Source organism: Mustela nigripes, chromosome 1 (assembly GCF_022355385.1).
Source record: "Mustela nigripes isolate SB6536 chromosome 1, MUSNIG.SB6536, whole genome shotgun sequence".
Taxonomy (NCBI): domain Eukaryota; kingdom Metazoa; phylum Chordata; class Mammalia; order Carnivora; family Mustelidae; genus Mustela; species Mustela nigripes.
Window position 1 is genome coordinate 251,959,838 of NC_081557.1, and position 19,646 is coordinate 251,979,483.

General features: G+C 36.2%; 1 protein-coding gene across 13 annotated transcripts in view; it reads left to right on the forward strand.

Moving 5' to 3' along the window:
- Nucleotides 1-19,646, forward strand: part of ADGRL3 (adhesion G protein-coupled receptor L3) — an 801,456-nt gene that overhangs the window by 168,641 nt on the left and 613,169 nt on the right. For all 13 annotated transcript variants that reach the window (XM_059384586.1, XM_059384618.1, XM_059384626.1 and 10 more), the window contains exon 2: nt 5,065-5,133. The gene's annotated coding sequence lies outside the window, so the exon portion shown is untranslated. The remainder of the gene's footprint in view (nt 1-5,064; nt 5,134-19,646) is intronic.

Genomic DNA, 19,646 nt, shown 5'->3' on the forward strand with positions numbered 1-19,646 from the left:
GAGCCACCCAGACACCTCTTATTTTATTTTTATTTTATTTTTTTTAAAGATTTTTATGTATTTGTCAGAGACAACACACAAGTAGGGGGAGCAGCAGGCTCCTGGGTGAGCAAGGGGCCCTGTGCGAGAGTCCTGGTATCACGACCTGAGCTGAGAGGAGACACTTAACTGACTGAGCTACCCAGGTGCCCTTAGAATGGTCATTTTAAAGTATGTTTGTACACATGAATTCTTCATTGCTTCTTGAACCTTTACTGGAAAGTTTAGTAGGAGATGTAACGTAAATATAATTAATGCCTCATAGACCAAGAAAATAAAATATATTTTTATTGTAATTCCAGATTAATTTTTACTTTAATTTCCTGGAATCTCATTTAAATATTAGAATACCAAGGTACCTTTATAGTAATCAGAGTTATGAAATTCTGAGATGATTATTTCCAAAAGAATTCATTTATAGAAGCATAATGGTTTTCATAATAAACATCCTCTTTTCTTTTCTTTTTTTTTTTTTTTTTTTAAAGATTTTATTTATTTATTTATTTGACAGAGAGAGAGAGATCACAAGTAGGCAGAGAGGCAGGCAGAGAGAGAGAGAGGAGGAAGCAGGCTCCCTGCCGAGCAGAGAGCCCGATGCGGGACTCGATCCCAGGACCCTGAGATCATGACCTGAGCCGAAGGCAGCGGCTTAACCCACTGAGCCACCCAGGCGCCCAAACATCCTCTTTTCAAATATAGACAGTGATTGCCAATATAATGCTGTTTCAGAAGCTGGAGAGTATAGACTGAATTTGAATTACTTGTATTCACATTCTGACTTTGCCACTCAATGTCCCAGAATATTTATTTGTAAGATAAACAAGGTAATGTTCATACTAATCTCAGAGGAATTTTATAAAGGCAAAGTGAGACTATAAAGTCCTTAAAACCTTAAAAAAATTAAGATTTAAATAGGAATATAAAATGTTCAAAAATATGAAGTACTTAAAATTTAAAAATAATACAAAAAGTGTCTGAAGAATGTAGTCAGTTTCTTTTGCTTTCATTCTGTTCTCCCGCCTCAACCACAGGGTAAAAGATAAACTCCCTGTGAATGTGATTTTTGTCTGTTTAGTTCACTTCCGATTCCATAGCACCTAGAACTGTGCCTGGGCACAGAGTAAATATTTGATGAATGAATGAATGAATGTTGCTCTACCTTTTTTTTTTTTTTTTTAAAGATTTTATTTATTTATTTGGCAGAGAGAGAGTGATCATAAGTGAGCAGAGAGGCAGGCAGACGGGGTGGGGGGGAAGCAGGCTCCCCACTGAGCAGAGAGCCCGATGCGGGGGGGGGGGGGGGGGGCTTGATCTCATGACCTGAGCTGAAGGCAGAGGCTTAACCCACTGAGTCACCCAGGTGCCCCTATTGCTTTACTTTTTATACTTGCTATCTCGTGATTAGAAAATTTCTTTTGAACATACATCTTTATTATGTATTCCTTCTTTTTAAGTTGGTCGATGAAATCTTATAATTTTATTTTCCATTTTTGCTGTCTTATATATCTGCTTTTTTACAAGGTTTTTTATAAAGCATGGATTAATTTAGCTTTTGATTTTTCATTAAAGCAGTCTAGTGTCAGGTATTTCCATCTGACTTGTAAAGTGTAGAGAGAACTGCAATAACTGCTAGTGAATTTCTTTTTGTGTCACTTTTGAATGTGCTAAAAATATGAAGATGCAAACACTAAATTTTCTGTCCATTCTTAGTGCTTCCTTTGAAGTGGTCAAATTGTTCAAGTAACTATTCTAGTAGCTCCTTTTAAGAATCCCTTTTAGAGCAAGTTTACTAATTGGACTAGAAATTCAGGCTAACACTTTATGCTGATAGAAGAGCATCACTTGATATGATAACCTTTTCTTCTCTTCTGTTTGGTTTTCGGTTCTCTTTATGCATGTGTTCATCCCCCCTTTCCTTTTTCTGTGATTTATCTCTGACCTGGTCTCCTTCCCCTTAGGAAGCTGTGACCCTGCATAAACTTGTTCTGCTGAGTTGTCTACTAGCTCTGATGTTCCTGGAGGGGCTGTAATTGGGTAAATCACTGAGACACTCAATAGCCAGATTGTAAATTGGGGATTCTGTGATCTTCTGAACAAAGAGAAAATGGACCTAGAAAAATGATTATGCAAACAAACTCAAAGACATATAATGGTGTATTTTTGTTCCTCGTCTCAATTTATGTGATGCCAATACAGTTTCCAGTCATTTCTTGCAATTTTTTTTTTAAACTAAAAAGAAAATGTTTTGTTTGCCCAGTCAGCATTTTTGAGGCCATGTTAAGTGCTTGGTTCTAGGAGTGGTAATACGTAATACCAATGGAACTAGTCACAGTCCCTATTCTGAAGCAATTCACATTAGAGTGTATGGGTTCAGCCAAATAGAAGAATATACACAGGGTGTGCGAGCATCAGGGAATCTAGGATTGGTTCTGTCTGGTGGAGTCCGTTTGGTGCTGTTAGGGAGAACTTTGTGGACTATATCATGCTTGGATTTCAGAATTTATTTTCTAATTGGGAGAAGCAAAATCTCCCAGGTGAGGGTAATTCTAGGAGAGCGTGTGCTGTCATTACCTGTGATTGTTCAGACATTGTAAAATATTCATAAAATCGAATGGGCTTGTTCTTCAAAAACCAGGAAACAATACCTTATGTGTACAGCCAAGAAATTGCCTTAAAAATTGCTCTCAGTTGCCTGTTCAAGCTGTCAAGCATACCATTCGAATATAGAATGGATTGCTCTTATTGTACGAAACCTCACTAACTGGGCAAATATGGGTAGTTACTCTCTGGGAAAAATATAGTTTAAAATCCTCACACAGGGGCACCTGGGTGGCTCAGTGGGTTGGGCCGCTGCCTTCGGCTCAGGTCATGATCTCACGTCCCTGGATGGAGTCCCGCATCGGGCTCTCTGCTCGGCAGGGAGCCTGCTTCCTCCTCTCTCTCTCTCTGCCTGCCTCTCTCTGCCTACTTGTGATCTCTCTCTGTCAAATAAATAAATAAATAAATAAATCTTTAAAAAAAAAATAAAATAAAATCCTCACACAAAATATAATGCTTTTTTTTTTTTTTTTTAAGATTTTATTTATTTATTTGACAGACAGAGATCACAAGTAGGCAGAGAGGCAGGCAGAGAGTGGGTGGAAGCAGGCTTTCTACTGAGCAGAGAGCCCGATGTGGGGCTCGATCTCAGGACCCTGAGACCAAGACCTGAGCTGAAGGCAGAGGCTTTAACGCACTGAGCCACCCAGGTGCCCCAAAATATAATGCTTTTAATAGTGAATATTTTTATACTAATTTGTTTTCATATATATCTGATGGTAATCAATAGGGATTCTATTAAAGGCAAATTTAATTTTAATTTTATGTTAATGAAGTTCTGCATATATCTAATTCCTTTCCATGTGGGGACAAGATTATAGAATAGACACTGGATTTAGTCATTGTTTTGTCACATATATGATTACTTAACCTTTTGCTAATAGCTTACTATTACTAATAACTTAATAGATGCTGTGTAGCATAGTAATTAACTAATGAAGCCGATGCTCATAAAAAGGACTTAAATGGACACACTACAAAGTTCAAAACTTGATATGACAAGTGCAGGACCAACAGAGGACATTGAAATCCCAAAGAAAATTCTTTGAAGGACATTACTCTTTTGGTTTGTTTACCTTTTTGGTAAAATGTCATGTCGATATTAATTTAGTAAGAAAAGAAATAGAAAATATATGGTAATGTAAAGGAAATGAAGACTAACATTATCCCTATAAATACACCTTAAGTAAACTCTTTTTTGTTTATTTCTTCCTATTATTTTTTTCCTATTATCTGAATTTGTTTAAATTATTGTAATCATGGTCTCCATGCACATGAGTTCACAAAGCACGTATTTGTATATATGATCAAGTCGCAAGATATATATTAAGGTGTTCCTCAATTTTTTTTTTTCCCCCACAACACTTCTGATGGTAAAAGTAGATTAAAGACATCCTAGGATCTTACTAGAAGTATCTGTTGAGGGGATGCCTGGGTGGCAGAGTCCTTTGAGTGTTGGACTCTTGGCTTTGGCTCAGGTCATGATCTCAGGGTTCTGGGATTGAGCCCGGAGTCAGGAGGCCGGCCTCACCCATAGCGAAGAGTCTGCTTGAGGATACTCTCCCTCACCCTCTGCACCCCCCCCCCGCTCATGTGCGTGCTCTCTTTCTCCCTCACTCTCTCTCTAAAATAAATAAATAAATATTTTAAAAAACAAATAAAGGAAGATATAAGTTCTAAAAATAAGTTCTATGAGGGTGCCTGAGTGGCTCAGTTGGTCGAGCGACTGCTTTTGGCTTGGGTCATGATCCCGGAGTCCTGGATGGGGTCCCGCATCGGGCTCCCAGTGCCACCAGGAGTTGTCTTCTCCCTCTCCCCTTCTCCTCTCTCATGCTCTCTCTCACTGTCTCTCTCTCAGAGAAATAAAGAAAAGCTTAAAAAAAATAAGTTCTATGAGTTCTAGGAAATTCACTGGTTTCTTGCAATAGACACTTACCTTTTCTTTCTTTTCTTTTCTTTTTTTTTTTTTAAGATTTATTTATATGAGAGAAAGCATGAGCAGGAAGAGCAGAGGAAGAGGTAGACAGTCTCAAGCAGTCTCCACTGAGATGGAGCCTGCACTGGGGCCCGATCCCAGGACCTGAGATCATGACCTGAACTGAAATCAAGAGTCAGTTGCTTAACTTGATGAACCACCCAGGTGTTCTTTGCATCTTTTTAAAATTAATTTAAATTTCCACACCTACCAAATTCATTAATTATTTTCAGTAAATAATACAGTAAATTAGATAGTTGAAGATAATGTTTCAGAAGTAAATAGAATTTTATTTTTTATACCATGGTTCTGCTGCTATACCTCAAGCATTGTGAGAAAAAAGGCACTTGACCAATAAGAAAACATACGTTAAGTATATGCAAATAGTCCTAAAAGTATAGCCATAAAGTATTATTTTTTCTCATCATCTGATGTATTTTTTTTTTTTACAGAAATGTTTAAATGTTCAGTAAATCGGAGGAAAAGAACATGGACTTTTAGCAACTGAAGAGCAAATTAAGGTAACTTTTAAATAATTTTTGCCAATCATAATTGTTAGTAATTTCAAAGTGTATTTAATATGTTTTCATTGAAGTTAATGTATGTTGTTAGGAGGATCATATTGAAAATTGTTTAATGAGTTACTTAAATGGAATTTTGTATATTTTGGGGAAGACAAATTTGTCTTGTGACAAATAAATTTACATATTTAGATTTGTTGCCAAGAATTATCAATTTTATTTTCCAAAAAATATACAAAATTCCACTTACGGAGGTATACTTAGATGAGCAATAAATGTGTTAAGAAAAATAGTTTATATTACATATATTAATAACACAAATTATTTACATCTTTTTCAGCAAATCATTTGAAGGCAAGTAGGCCTCTATATTAATCAACCAGTAGTAAAATTGGAATTTCCTTTATTCTTGAAGTTACCATGTTAATTTCTGTAAAGTGACTTTGTACTATCTAAAATACAAATTATTATACTATCTAGTACTATCCAGGATACAAATTATTATAAATATACAGCTTAAAAGCAGAAATACCAGTTTTCTTATCCACGTTAAATCATATTCATTTATTTTGAGTTGTTTATATAATGGTATATATTATAAGTTATTATAAGTCTATTTTCAAAGATTCTGTACCTTTTACTCGAAAAGTACTGAGTGATTTAAGAATCTAAAAAGACTATAAAATATTGCACTCACCTTTGTAGGCACTAAAATTTCCTGTTGATATTCTTCTTTTAGATATTTTTGCCTTAATTTCTTTGCCACTGCTTTCTTCAGCACATTCATTTACATGGGCAAGCATGATTTCCTATTTCCCACGGCAGATATGTTTGAATCTACTTTATTTGTATTTACTAATATATCTATACATTAACATATAAACTTTGCAGATATTCTTTTACAATGTTGAATATGAAATGGGTTTTTGGTACTTAGTAATATAAATTAGTTAAATTAATAAATTTAACAAAAGGCTGATTTAATAATCTTTTTCAAAAAATTCAGCTGTGCATTCTTACGTATGGTTACTCTGGGGAAGTTAAACACTGGTAGGAAAGATCTGAAACTCTATAGAAATTTCTATATACATTTTATAAGAGTCACTGGCAAACTATTAACGAAACAAAAGTGGGAGCAAGTCACTTTAGTTGGAGGCTCTTGAAATCTTCATAGAAGTTATGAAATTCACTGAGGGGTTGTTGAGGTAGAGAAGGTGAGGTCATGCATTCCAAGCCAACAGAAGAGCTTATGAAAGAATACACAAAGGAACAAGGAATGGCCATCGAAAGACTGATATTTCTAATGTTGTTAAAGGATTTCTCATGCAGTGAGACAGTGTTAGGAGATGAGTCTGGAAAAGTAGGTTTGGAGCCCCCACTGTAAGTATCATGTTTGCCGGACTAGAGCTTAATTTTCCAGCCAAGACATCTCCAGAGGGCTTCAGGGTATTTATAGGGTTGTGAGAAGAACATTTCAGAACCTTTCCTTGTTGTTCATTTTCATTGCAAACTATAAGAAAGAACTAAGACCTTATAATTAATATAACAACTGCTACAGGCACCCAACTATGAAGTTTCTAGAGGATTCATGGGCGGTTTTACAGTGTTAAATGATTAACAGTGTTTGTTTCATTGTTTTTTAATTGTGATATAATTTCTATACCATTAGTTCACTCCTTTAAAAATTATACAATTAAGTATTATTTAGCATATTCACCAAGTTGTGTAACTATCAGTACTGTCTAATCTGGAATATTTTAATCTAGATTATACTCATGAGCAGTTACTCACTCTGGCCTCTTTGCCCTATTCTCTGGCTGCAGCTAATATACTTTCAGCTTCTATGGATTTATCATAAAAAATGGAATCATACAATATGTGGCCTTTCGTACCTACCCTCTTCATAATGTTGTCAAATTTTACCCTTGTTCTGTAAATCAGAACATAATTTCTTTTTGTGTCTGAATAATATTCTTTTAGATGGACATACCATGTTTTGTTTATCCATTTATTAATTGACAGATGTCAGGTACTTTTTAAATGCTTTTTGTCTACTATGAATAATGGCTGCTATGAACGTTTATATACAAGTTTTTAAGTAAGCATATATATTCATTTCTCTTGGTTATATACTGGTGGTAGAATATATGACAACTAAATGTTTTACTCTTTTTTTTTTTTTAAAGATTTTATTTATTTATTTGACAGAGAGAGAGATCACAAGTAGGCAGAAAGGCAGGCAGAGAGAGAGAGAGAGAGGTGGCGGCGGGGGGGGGGGAAGCAGGTTCCCCGCTGAGCAGAGAGCCTGATGCGGGGCTCGATCCCAGGACCCTGGGATGATGACCTGAGCTGAAGGCAGAGGCTTAACCCACTGAGCCACCCAGGCGCCCCTAAATGTTTTACTTTTTGAGGAACTAACCAACTGCTTTCCAAAGGGGCTGCACCATTTCACATTCTCACCAGGCATGTGTTCAGATTTCACCCTATCCTTGCCAAAGTTTTGACCAAAGCCCAAAGGTATTGTTACTTCGATTATAGCCATCCTAAGGGAAGTTAGGTCATATCTCACAGCATTTTTATGGGAGTGACTGTTTTTAAGACTATTTTAGTGTACTGATATTACATGAGTTTGGATAAGTGCATTAATTGAATTAATGTCAATTTTTAACTCGACTACTCATATCTAGACAATTGATTTTAGAAGTGTTAAATAAAGATTACAAATGAAAGAGTATTTGATTACTATATGCCCAAATAAATAACAACAATGATAACAAAAAGTGTGGGGCTCCTGCGTGGCTCAGTTGCTTAAGCATCTGATACTTGATTTTGGCTCAGGTCATGTTCTCAGAGTCATGAGATTGAGTCCTACATCGGGCTCTGTGCTCAGCACAGTCAGTTTAAGATTCTCTCCCTCTCCCTCTGCTTCTCCCCCACCTGCTTGCACTCTCCCTCTCACTCTCAAAAAAAGAAAATAAATAAATTTAAAAATAACAAAAAATGGAAGAGCAGATATTTTCTCTACTTGTATGATGGGATTTAAAAAAATATATTTAATATAAACATTAATGATATATTTATATTTATTATGGATAGCTAAAAACTAAAATAATCACCAACACTATAAAACAGGGATTAGTATCTTATTAGTGATTAAACCTGTCCTAAGAACAAATTTTGTCTCGACTGTAAGTTAATGGTAGACACAACAATGTGAATACAAGATTTAATAACCTCCGGAGCACAAACAGCTAGGTTTTCCAGCAGCGTTTAAAGTCTTGTTCAATCTAGTCATTTACTGATTTTTCACTGAACTCTGATAGATGTTTAGGAGCCTTATGTGAGATTTCTTGGAGAGGAGGAATAAAATCAATGGAGAAAGCCCAGAACTTTCCGCGGTGTGCAAAATGACTGAAATCACACATGAAAAATTATATGGCAACAATAAAAATGCATTACTTTCTCAGTAAATACTATTGGAAGATGATATTAAAAATATTGCTTTTATCCAAAATGTATTCAGACAAACTATGTTGAATGAAAGGTTCCTTTTATTTTTCTTTAAGATCTTATTTATTTATTTGACAGAGAGAGAGCATAAGCAGGGGGAGTGGGAAAGGGAGAAGCAGTCTCCATTCTCAGCAGGGAGCCCGATGTGGGGCTGGGTCCCAGGACACTGGGTTAATGACCTGAGCTGAAGGCAGATGCTTAACTTAACTGAGCCACCCAGGTACCCCTGAAAGATTCACTTCGAAGTTTTTGTATTTCCATATCAATTTATGACCTCTTTATGCCAATTTATATTTGCTAGATTTTCTTAAATCAAGATTTTTTTTTTCTTAAATCAAGATTTTAAAAAAATATTTATTTATTTATTTGAGAGAGAGAGAGAGAGCATGAGAGGGGAGAAGGTCAGAGGGAGAAGCAGACTCCCCATGGAGCTGGGATCCTGACGTGTAGGACTCCATCCTGGGGCTCTGGGATCATGACTTGAGCTGAAGGCAGTCGTTCAACCAACGGAGCCACCCAGGCGCCCCATTAAATCAAGATTATTTATGAATAATTCATATATAGTAAAATCACTCTTTTTTAAATGTACAATTCTGTCTTGACAAACACATAAGGCTGTGTGAGGACCACTGAAGTCAAGATAGAGAATATATCTGTCACTCTGAAATTTCTCTGTGCCCTTCTGTAGTTTCCACTTCTCCTACCATTTCAGCTGGAAGAATTTCTAGCTTCATTCTATTTTAGTAATGAAATAAAAAACCAGTCCTGAGAGAAAGCAGAGCAAAGGAATAAATTTTAGAGACAGACACTATATATGACCTTGGAGGTGTTGCTTATCCTCTCTGGACTTCAATTTCCTTATTTTTAATATGGGGTGAATAACAGAATATACTGTATATCATTTAAAATAGAGCTAGGTATATCTAAACACTTACAAACACTAAGTGCTTGTAAAATGAACAGTAATTTTTTGAACCTCAAAGGAAGGATGTACTGGAGAAAATATAGTTTCCATAGTAAATGACCTCTGAATGGATTTTTATCCATTGAAATATTCATCCAATAAAAAATATTTTAACCGTCCAATAAAAAATTATTTACTTATTTATTTGACACAGAGAGAAAAAGAGAATGCAAAACAAGCTGGGGGAGGGATAGAGGGGAAAAGGAGAAAATCTCAAGCAGACTCCATGCTAAGCACGGTGTCCAATGTAGGGCTTGATCTCACCACCCTGAGATCGTGACCTGAGTTGTAATCAAGAGTTGGATGCTTAACTGACTGAGCCACCCAGGTGTACCCCTTTGAAAGGATTTCACCATAAAATGTCAAATCAAAGTTTTCAAAATAATTAAAAATAAATAAAGTAATATGTAATAATATGACTTTTCAGAAGCATCATTTTCAGGGGCACTTGGGTGGCTCAGTGGGTTAAAGCCTCTGCCTTCGGCTCAGGTCATGATCCCAGAGTCCTGGGATCAAGCCCCGCATCTCGCTCCCTGCTCAGGGGGGAGCCTGCTTCTCCCTCTCTCTCTGCCTGCCTCTCCGCCTAGGTGTGATCTGTCTGTCAAATAAATTAATAAAATCTTAAAAAAGAAAAAAAGAAAAGAAGCATCACTTTCAGAAAACTTTTGCTTAATGGGGCGCCTGGGTGGCTCAGTGGATTAAGCCGCTGCCTTCGGCTCAGGTCATGATCTCAGGGTCCTGGGATCGAGTCCTGCATCGGGCTCTCTGCTCAGCAGGGAGCTTGCTTCTCTCTCTCTCTCTCTCTCTCTCTCTCTCTCTGGCTGCCTCTCTGTCTACTTGTGATTTCTCTCTGTCAAATATAAAAATTTTAAAAAAAAAAAAAAAAAGAAAACTTTTGCTTAAGAGCTCCGTTCTTCCGATTCCTTGAACATAAATCGCTGGGAATGAATCTTGACTTTTCTTTTGTACACATTGCACATCCATCAGCACATACCATCTGACCACTTACGAACACCTTCTTGTCTGTTACCTGCGTCCAGGTCACAGTCCCCTCTTACCTAAGGAACTACAACAGCCTTCACTTTTCCTCGCTGCATCATTTTTTTTTTAAGATTTTATTTATTTATTTTTAACAGACAGAGATCACAAATAGGCAGAGAGGCAGGTAGAGAGAGAGGGAGGAAGCAGGCTTCCTGCTGAGCAGAGAGCCTGATGTGGATCTCGATCCCAGGACCCTGGGATCATGACCTGAGCCGAAGGCAGAGGCTTTAACCCACTGAGCCACTCAGGTGCCCCCAATCGCTGCATCATGTTATGCAGAGCGCTCAGAACCCTGTTCCAGTTCCAGGGTCCTCTGCACTCCAGCTCTCTGACTTCATTGCCGTTTGCTGAACACGCGGGGTCATTCGACTTGGGATCCTTAAGCGTATTGGTTCCTCCCCCAATCACTATTCTCCTCATGTTTAGTTCCTACGCTTTAAATATTCTCTTCTCATGGCAGCCTTCCCTCAACATTCTATTTAAAATTGAAATTGCCTGGGGGTACCCCTCTGCATTCCTCTCCTGCTTTATTTTTCTCCGGAAAATTATCATAGGACACACAATTTTGTTCATTGTCTCTTCTCATTAGTAAATAGATTCTAAATATTTTCTCTTTATAACATCCATTTAGTTTCTATTTTTAAGTGTCTTTATATTGGACAACAGACCTCGATATTAGAAAGATGTGGGTATTAGAAAGGTGGAGGAACTGTGGGTGTACCCGCAGCTCCAGGCATGAGGATTATCTGGGAAATATTTGCAGTAGCTTAGGTCAGGTGATGAAGACTTGGTTTAAGGCAGCAGTCCTGGGGACTGAGTGGTATTAATTCCTTTGAGACTATTTAGAAGGTAAATTGACAGGTCTTAGTGACTGCATTTTGGTAGTGAGGATTCAAGTCTCAGTGGGATGAGACTCAGGTTGGAAGTGACAACCCAGTGCTGGTGGCACCATTTACTAAGCTTTATAGAGCTTTCTTTGTGTGTTTTTTAAACAATAATAATAATTAATTTTTTTTACAGAAATAACATTCGTAGCTAGATATTAATTTTTATCTCTAGATAACAGTGATTGCTACTCATGTAACACCTTGGACCGAGGGTTATTAATTGTCTCATTTTTCTATTTGTTTATAGAAATTAGAAAGAAAGTTTTGGTTTGCTATGAAATTAAATTTTCTAATTAATTTCAAAACCAGTCAAAAAGTGTAGGATGTAAAAACTAGCCATGGGCAGAGTAAAAGCACATTAATTATTCAGACAGTCATCCCTGCTTATTCCATTCCTGGAGATATAGTGGCTGTCAGAATCTGTCAGCTGAAGAGTTAGTGCCCTTCAGAATTTACATGCATAAATGGTGACCTTTGAAAATTTGCATAAAGATAAGTCTGGTATTCAAATGATAGCTGCCAGTCAGATGAGCAAAGCAAAAGTTGTCAGCCACTACTTAAACTACAGAATGGGCCATGAAGCAGTAAACACAAAATAGAGTATGTACAAAAAAACAGGTAGTATTTTTTCACAAAAAATGAAAATAAAACCTTAAAAAAATTTTTATTTATTTATTTGAGAGTGAGAACGAGAGAGAGAGAGTGAGCATGAGCGGGGTGAGGGGCAGATGTGGGGCTCGATATCAGGACTCTGGGATCATGACCTGAGCCAAAGGCACACACTTAAATGACTGAACCACTCAGGGTCTCCAAACCTTTTTTAATAGAGTTTTACAAAGGCTAAACCAGTTATAACAGGTAACTTAATATCTGTGGATTTGTATTTTTGGTAAACATAGCTTTATTCACTAAACATTTTTGTTAAAATTTTTATATCTTAAAAGTATTCAAATTTTAATAATTTAAAAATGTTAATCAGATTTTATATTGTAAAAGTGATGCGTACTCATTATAGAAAATTTAGAAAGTTTTGCAAAGAGAGAATATTAATATTACCCATAGTCCCATAACCAGAGGAAACCATGGTCAGCATTTTAGTGTATATTCATGGTTATCTTTTAAATAAACAAATAGATATACACGTATATGAGCATAAAAACCTATTTAACTACCTTTTTACTGTCATCTTACTACATTTTGTCTATCATAAATTCTATTGAGATACATATTTTATACATTTTTTGTATGTAAGTGATTATTCCCTCAAATAGATTTTTAGTGGTAGAATTACTTGTCCTAGTTTATGACTTTTTAAAAAAGTTTTTGATATGTTTTGTTAAAATTTACTTTCGACTTCTACTTTATGAGATGTCAGTTTACTTGTATCCTGATCTTCTTCCTTTAATCATTATTAAATGTGGTATTTTATTTTTGTAAAAGATTTTATTTATTTGACAGAGAGAGAGAGATCACAAGTAGGCAAAGAGGCTGAGAGAGATGGGAAAGCAGTCTCCCCACTGAACAAAGATCCTGATTCGGGGCTCGGTCCCAGGACTCTGGGATCATGACCTGAGCCGAAGGCTGAGGCTTAACCCACTGAGCCACCCAGGCACCCCATACATATTGTATTTTAAATGTCTGATAAAAGCTTGCCATTTACCAAGGGAAGCAAGGGCAAAAATGAACTATTGGGATTTTATCAAGATCAAAAGCTTTTGCACAGCAAAGGAAACAGTTAACAAAACCAAAAGACAACTGACAGAATGGGAGAAGATATTTGTAAACGACATATCAGATAAAGGAATAGTGTCCAAAATCTATAAAGAACTTAGCAAACTCAACACTCAAAGAACAAATAATCCAATCAAGAAATGGGCAGAGGATATGAACAGACATTTCTGCAAGGAAGACATCCAGATGGCCAACAGACACATGAAAGAGTGCTCCATATCACTCGGCATCAGGGAAATACAAATCAAAACCACAATGAGATATCACCTCACACCAGTCAGAATGGCTAAAATCAACAAGTCAGGAAATGACAGATGCTGGCGAGGATGCGGAGAAAGGGGAACCCTCCTCCACTGTTGGTGGGAATGCAAGCTGGTGCAGCCACTCTGGAAAACAGCATGGAGGTTCCTCAAAATGTTGAAAATAGAACTGCCCTATGACCCAGCAATTGCACTACTGGGTATTTACCCTAAAGATACAAATGTAGTGATCCAAAGGGGCACGTGCACCCGAATGTTTAAAGCAGCAATGTCCACAATAGCCAAACTATGGAAAGAATCTAGATGTCCATCAACAGATGAATGGATCAAGAAGATGTGGTATATATACACAATGGAATACTGTGCAGCCATCAAAAGAAATGAAATCTTGCCATTTGCGACAACGTGGATGGAACTAGAGCATATCATGCTTAGCGAAATAAGTCAAGCAGAGAAAGACAACTATCATATGATCTCCCTGATATGAGGAAGTGGTGATGCAACATGGGGGCTTAAGTGGGTAGGAGAAGAATAAATGAAACAAGATGGGATTGGGAGGGAGACAAACCATAAGTGACTCTTAATCTCACAAAACAAACTGAGGGTTGCTGGGGGGAGGGGGGTTGGGAGAAGGGGGATGGGGTTCTGGACATTGGGGAGGGTATGTGTTTTGGTGAGTGCTGTGAAGTGTGTAAACCTGGCGATTCGCAGATCTGTACCCCTGGGGATAAAAATATATGTTTATAAAAAATAAAAAAAATTTTGGTAGTCTCTGCCTTTTTCAAATACCTTTCCTTTTCCTGCTGTCGCAAACAAGGTAGTGACCACCATCATTTTGGAAACAGAACTCTTCAGTTTTTCCATCTTGAACATGTTCTTTAATTTGGTACTTTGGTACTTTGAAGATAAGACAAAAAGACGAGGTGAGAGTGAATGGCATGGATGAATATTCAGCGTTTTACTTCTGTAGTTAACCTTGAATGCCATTGGTATGTGAAAAGTACTAGTCCAGTCAGATCTCTGAGAAGGTTGTGATGTTCATGTTTATGTTCTGTTACTTCTTCTTCTTTTTTTTTTTTTTTTTTAAGATTTTATTTATTTATTTGACACAGAGAGAGCAAGAGATCACAAGTAGGCAGAGAGAGAGGGGGAAGCAGACTCCCTGCTGAACAGAGAACCCGATGTGGGGCTCGATCCCAGGACCCTGAGATCATGACCCGAGCTGAAGGCAGAGGCTTAACCCTCTGAGCCACCCAGGCACCCCTGTTATTTCTTATTTTTTATGAATAAACCCTGAATTAGGAGTGGCCTGGATAGAATCTTGTGTCCTGATACTTGTACTTTACCAGATTTTCATTTAAATCTGTTCACTGCTGCCTTTAATACATGGTGGTGAAAAAAAAAACATTATGGTGGTTCAAGAAAGATTTCTCATTTCTGCCCGAATCAGGGATGCTGTATTGAAAGAGAGAAATCAGCTCTACGCTATAAATATTTATAGATTGGGATTTTGTGCCATGGCTAAAAGCTAAAAAAACATCTCATTATTGGCTATTTCCTTTTTTTTCTTTCCGGAGAATGATTTGTTCGTGACTTTTTAAATTAGGCATATGCATTTAAAACTTTTTACTGAGTACATATATTTAATATTAGCCATTGCAAATATTTGAGGAATTTTAATGAATGTATATACATATGCAACCATGTCTATTATTTATCTGCCTATATACTTTTTCTAGCCATCTATGCTTATAGGTTTTTGTTTGTTTTGTATTCTGTGTGCAATTCCTTGAGAGTAAGACTTGTATAGAATTGTGTTTTCATCACGATAAGTTGGGTACAAAATAGTTTTATAACCTCAAAATTTTCTTATGCTCTCCCTTTGTAGTCATTCCCTGCTTCTATCTGTAACTCCTAGCAACTGCTAATCTGTTCTTTATTCTGTAATACTTCAGTCCATATTTTTAGCTTTTTTGGAATGTTATGTAAATGAGTAGTCTTTTAAGACTGACTTCTTTCACTTTTCATAATATCTTTGAGATTCATCCTTGTTTTTTGAGTAAATCAATAATTTATTTCTTCTTTATGACTCGGCAGTATTCTGCTGTATGGTTGTCTCACAGTTCATTTATCCACATTTGGATTGTTTCTAGTTTTTGATGAAAATAATGTTACTATAAACATTCATAAGTTGTATGTGTATATGTGTACAGAAATTTTCGTTTCTCTGAGTTATATACCTAACAGTTGGATTGCTTGGTTACCTGGTTAAGTGCATACACATGATGTTAAAATTATTCCTGTGTTTTATTTCGTCGTATTGGAATTTGGTCCTCTTTCTATATTATTTCTATTTTAAGTGCTACCGTTATTACTTAAATTGATGTTGTGCAGAAATCTGTCTTCTTCAAGTGCTAAGTTATTAATTTTTTTTAATACTAGTCTATGTCAGGATCTGTTTTTGCTGGTCTGAATTTACATAGGGAAATTATATCATTTAAGTGGAAAACGCTGCTTTTAAGACTTTTCTTTCCATGATAATTTTCACTTTTCTTTAGGAGTGGGTCTTTTTTTTTCTTTAAGATTTTGTTTATTTATTTGACAGACAGATCACAAGTAGGCAGAGAGGTAGGCAGAGAGAGAGGGGAGGAAGCAGGCTCCCTGCTGAGCAGAGAGCCTGATGTGGGTCTTGATTCCAGGACCCTGAGGTCATGACCTGAGCTGAAGGCAGAGGCTTTAACCCACTGAGCCACCCAGGCATCCCTGGATCTTTTATTCTTTAGTAAATTACTCTAAAGCAACTAACCACAAAAAAAAACTAAAGCTTAACTGTTTCTGCACTGGATGCAATATTCAGCTGTTTTATTCTAACTGAAGCTTATTACATAGAAGTGCTTTTTACATAGAAATGACCCTTGGAGCACCTGGGTTGCTCAGTGGGTTGAGTCTCTGCCTTTGGCTCAGGTCATGATCTCGGGGTCCTGGGTTTGAACTCCTCGTTGGTTTCTCTGCTCAGCAGGGAGCCTGCTTCCGTCTTTCTCTCTGCCTGCCTCTCTACCTACTTGTGACCTCTCTTTCTCTCTGTCAAATAAATAAATAAAATCCTTAAAAAAAAAAAAAAAGAAAAAGAAATGAGCCTCATGAGAAAATAGTTTATAGTAAGTAATGACAAATTTGGTCATCTGGTATTGAAGACCCAGCAGATTAGCAGTACCAAATTATACAAGAATAGAAATACTAAAAACTAACTATGATTTTTGACATTATATATTAAGGGTAAGGACCACATAACCACTAAAAGTCATTTATAAAAATTTTAGTAAATAGAGCAGTCTGGATTAGTATATGCCAGAGCATAGTTTCTGTATGTATCTAGAGCCTTTGAATTACATATATTTTACAAATGTGGTTTTTATTAGGAAGATCTCTGGATCAGGTTACCTTTATTCTAGGCCTGGTCTTGCCATTAACTTGCTGTGAGACCCAGGGAACGTCATATAATCTCTCTGGATTGTAGTATTCTCATTTGTCCAATTAGTGAGGGCAGCCCTAGATTATCCATAAAGGACCTTCTTGCTTTAAAAAAATAGGATGCTGCAATTCTGTGATGCTCTTGGATCATTGAGAAGAAAAAGTTTGTGTGTATGTTTAGTATAATTTGTCAGGAGGCAAGGATAAGTACAATACATTTTTAAAAACTTTAAATAGTATGTACAATTAAGAAAAAAGTTACGGTATATGTGTGTATGTTTGTGTTTAAAGATTTTATTTATTTATTTGAGGAGAGCACAAGCAGGGGGAGAGGCAGAGGGAGAGGGAGAATCAGATTCCAAGCTGAGTGGGGAGCTGGACACAGAGCTGGACACAGAGCTTGATCCCAGGATCCTGGGATCATAACCCAAGCCGAAAGCAGTTGTTTAACTGATTGAGACACCCAGGGGCACCTAGATTTGATGTTTTGAAAAAAAATTCCAGTAAGTGTTCCAGGAAGCTTGAATATTATGGAACTATTAATCTTCCTGTTTTTCAAAATTTTAATAATTTGAAAAGTTCTGGATTTTGTTTTATATTAGGTAAATATGAGTAAATGTAATTCATATTCTTATGTTTTAGAATTACATGACCGTGTTGTGAATTACATTTGAAATTTTTTCTCAAATTTCTAAAAAAAGTCAATAGAAATTTCATTATTGCCTCGCTTAATTATGAAACTTATGTTTCATAATAAATTCTCAGTTTTCAGTAAATATGTATTTTTTGAAATAAAGCTTAAATACTCAAAAGAAGGGGAGACTGATCTTAAAAATACCATCCTTGGTTGCATATGCTTAGTGCAGAATAACTACTACTTCATGAGGTAACATATTTCCAAGGCTAAGGAATGTCATAAATCTTTCAGAAGAATGAAGATTAAAACACATTAATTTTAATTTCTTTTTAAAGTCATTTAGTATGTATTATATTAGTATCTGTCGTGTATAAGACTCTGCTGTGTTCTTGAGTGATAATGCTGTCCTAACCTAAAGAAAATCAGACGTCTAGCTGGGGATACAGAAACGTGTACAACTAGCTATATCGCGATATGCTAAGTACTACAGTAAAGCATGAGAAGAGGAAGTAATTAATTTTGAATAAAAGGCCTTGGGAAAGCTTTGCAGAACTGGCTGCATATGAGAGGATTTTATTACTGAAAACAGAGGATGGGCATTCTAAGAGAATAGTCATGACATGGCCAGAGTACTCATAAGACACTGAGGAATCTTCTGTTTGGGAGGATTACCATTTTCCAGAGTAATAGAATATTAGGTAAAGATACTTAGAGGGAATCGAAGGATATAGGAAGAGATCCTTTTTACAGTATTACGTATTTTGTAGAGACCTAATTGTAAAGTATTATTGGGATACTGTTGTTTTAAAGAACAGTAGGTTTTGAAAGTGTGGGAGATGCTTTAAAGGTGAAGTAAAACAATCAGATAAAAAAAAACATTGCATGGAGGCTACAACTGACGGCTACAGTATTCTGTAAACTGTTAGCAAATAGGGGAGGTGTCAGCCTAATGAAAGTTCAAATGATGAACTCTTTTCACCGCACTTCCATATAAACTTTTGAAATATATACATAGAGAATTTATTCAGCCCAGGGGGACCACATTTTTTTCCTTCTTTAAAACATACATTTTATAATAAAATAAAACTTTCTTTTTTATCTTTCCAATCCATGTAATATAGAGTATATACATTTTTTTCTTGAGTCCTAAAATGTGTTAGTGGGAGAGAATTTAATTGCTTAAAGAAAAAAAAAAGAAACAAATAAATTGGATTTCTTGGTTTGGCTTAGTGCTGTCTTCAATGTTCTGAGGACAATAATGCAATTAGCTAAAAGTGTTTATCCACAAAATTTAATTCCTGGGGAGTAACTTCTTAAATTGCCTCTTACAAGTGTAATGGAAGCAAGCAGTTGTTTGCTGGCTTTGTTGCCAAAAATTGTGAATGGCTAGATTTTTATAAAACTTGGTGGTGATGCATGTATAATCATATAAACTCTCAATTGTAAATTTGAAGAAACTGAATTTTGTAAACAAACACTTTTTGTTATATTGTGTCACAGAGTTCTCAGCCATGAGTAGAGAAATTGTTGGTGTTATTAACTCTTTCACACATAAAAGCTCTAATAGATTTCTTTTTCATTTCAATTTAATTTCATTCCTGATTAAATGCAATGAATTAGCAATATTTTTCAGTTATCTGTTTATGGATAATCTAGTGATAAATATTTGAAAATGAGAGTTTGACATTTATTCTCAGCTTATATAAATATCCAGAGCAAATAATGCTTCTTATCACTATAGATTTATTAGTAAATATTGTAGCAGTAATTCTCTCTGCTACCGCCTTTGAAAAGAATTGCTAATAATAAAAGAGCAGAGGAAGTGTATTATAATTAATTTTTTATTTTTTATAAACATATATTTTTATCCCCAGGGGTACAGGTCTGTGAATCACCAGGTTTACACACTTCACAGCACTCACCAAAGCACATACCCTCCCCAATGTCCATAATCCCACCCCCTTCTCCCAAACCCCCTCCCCCCAGCAACCCTCAGTTTGTTTTGTGAGATT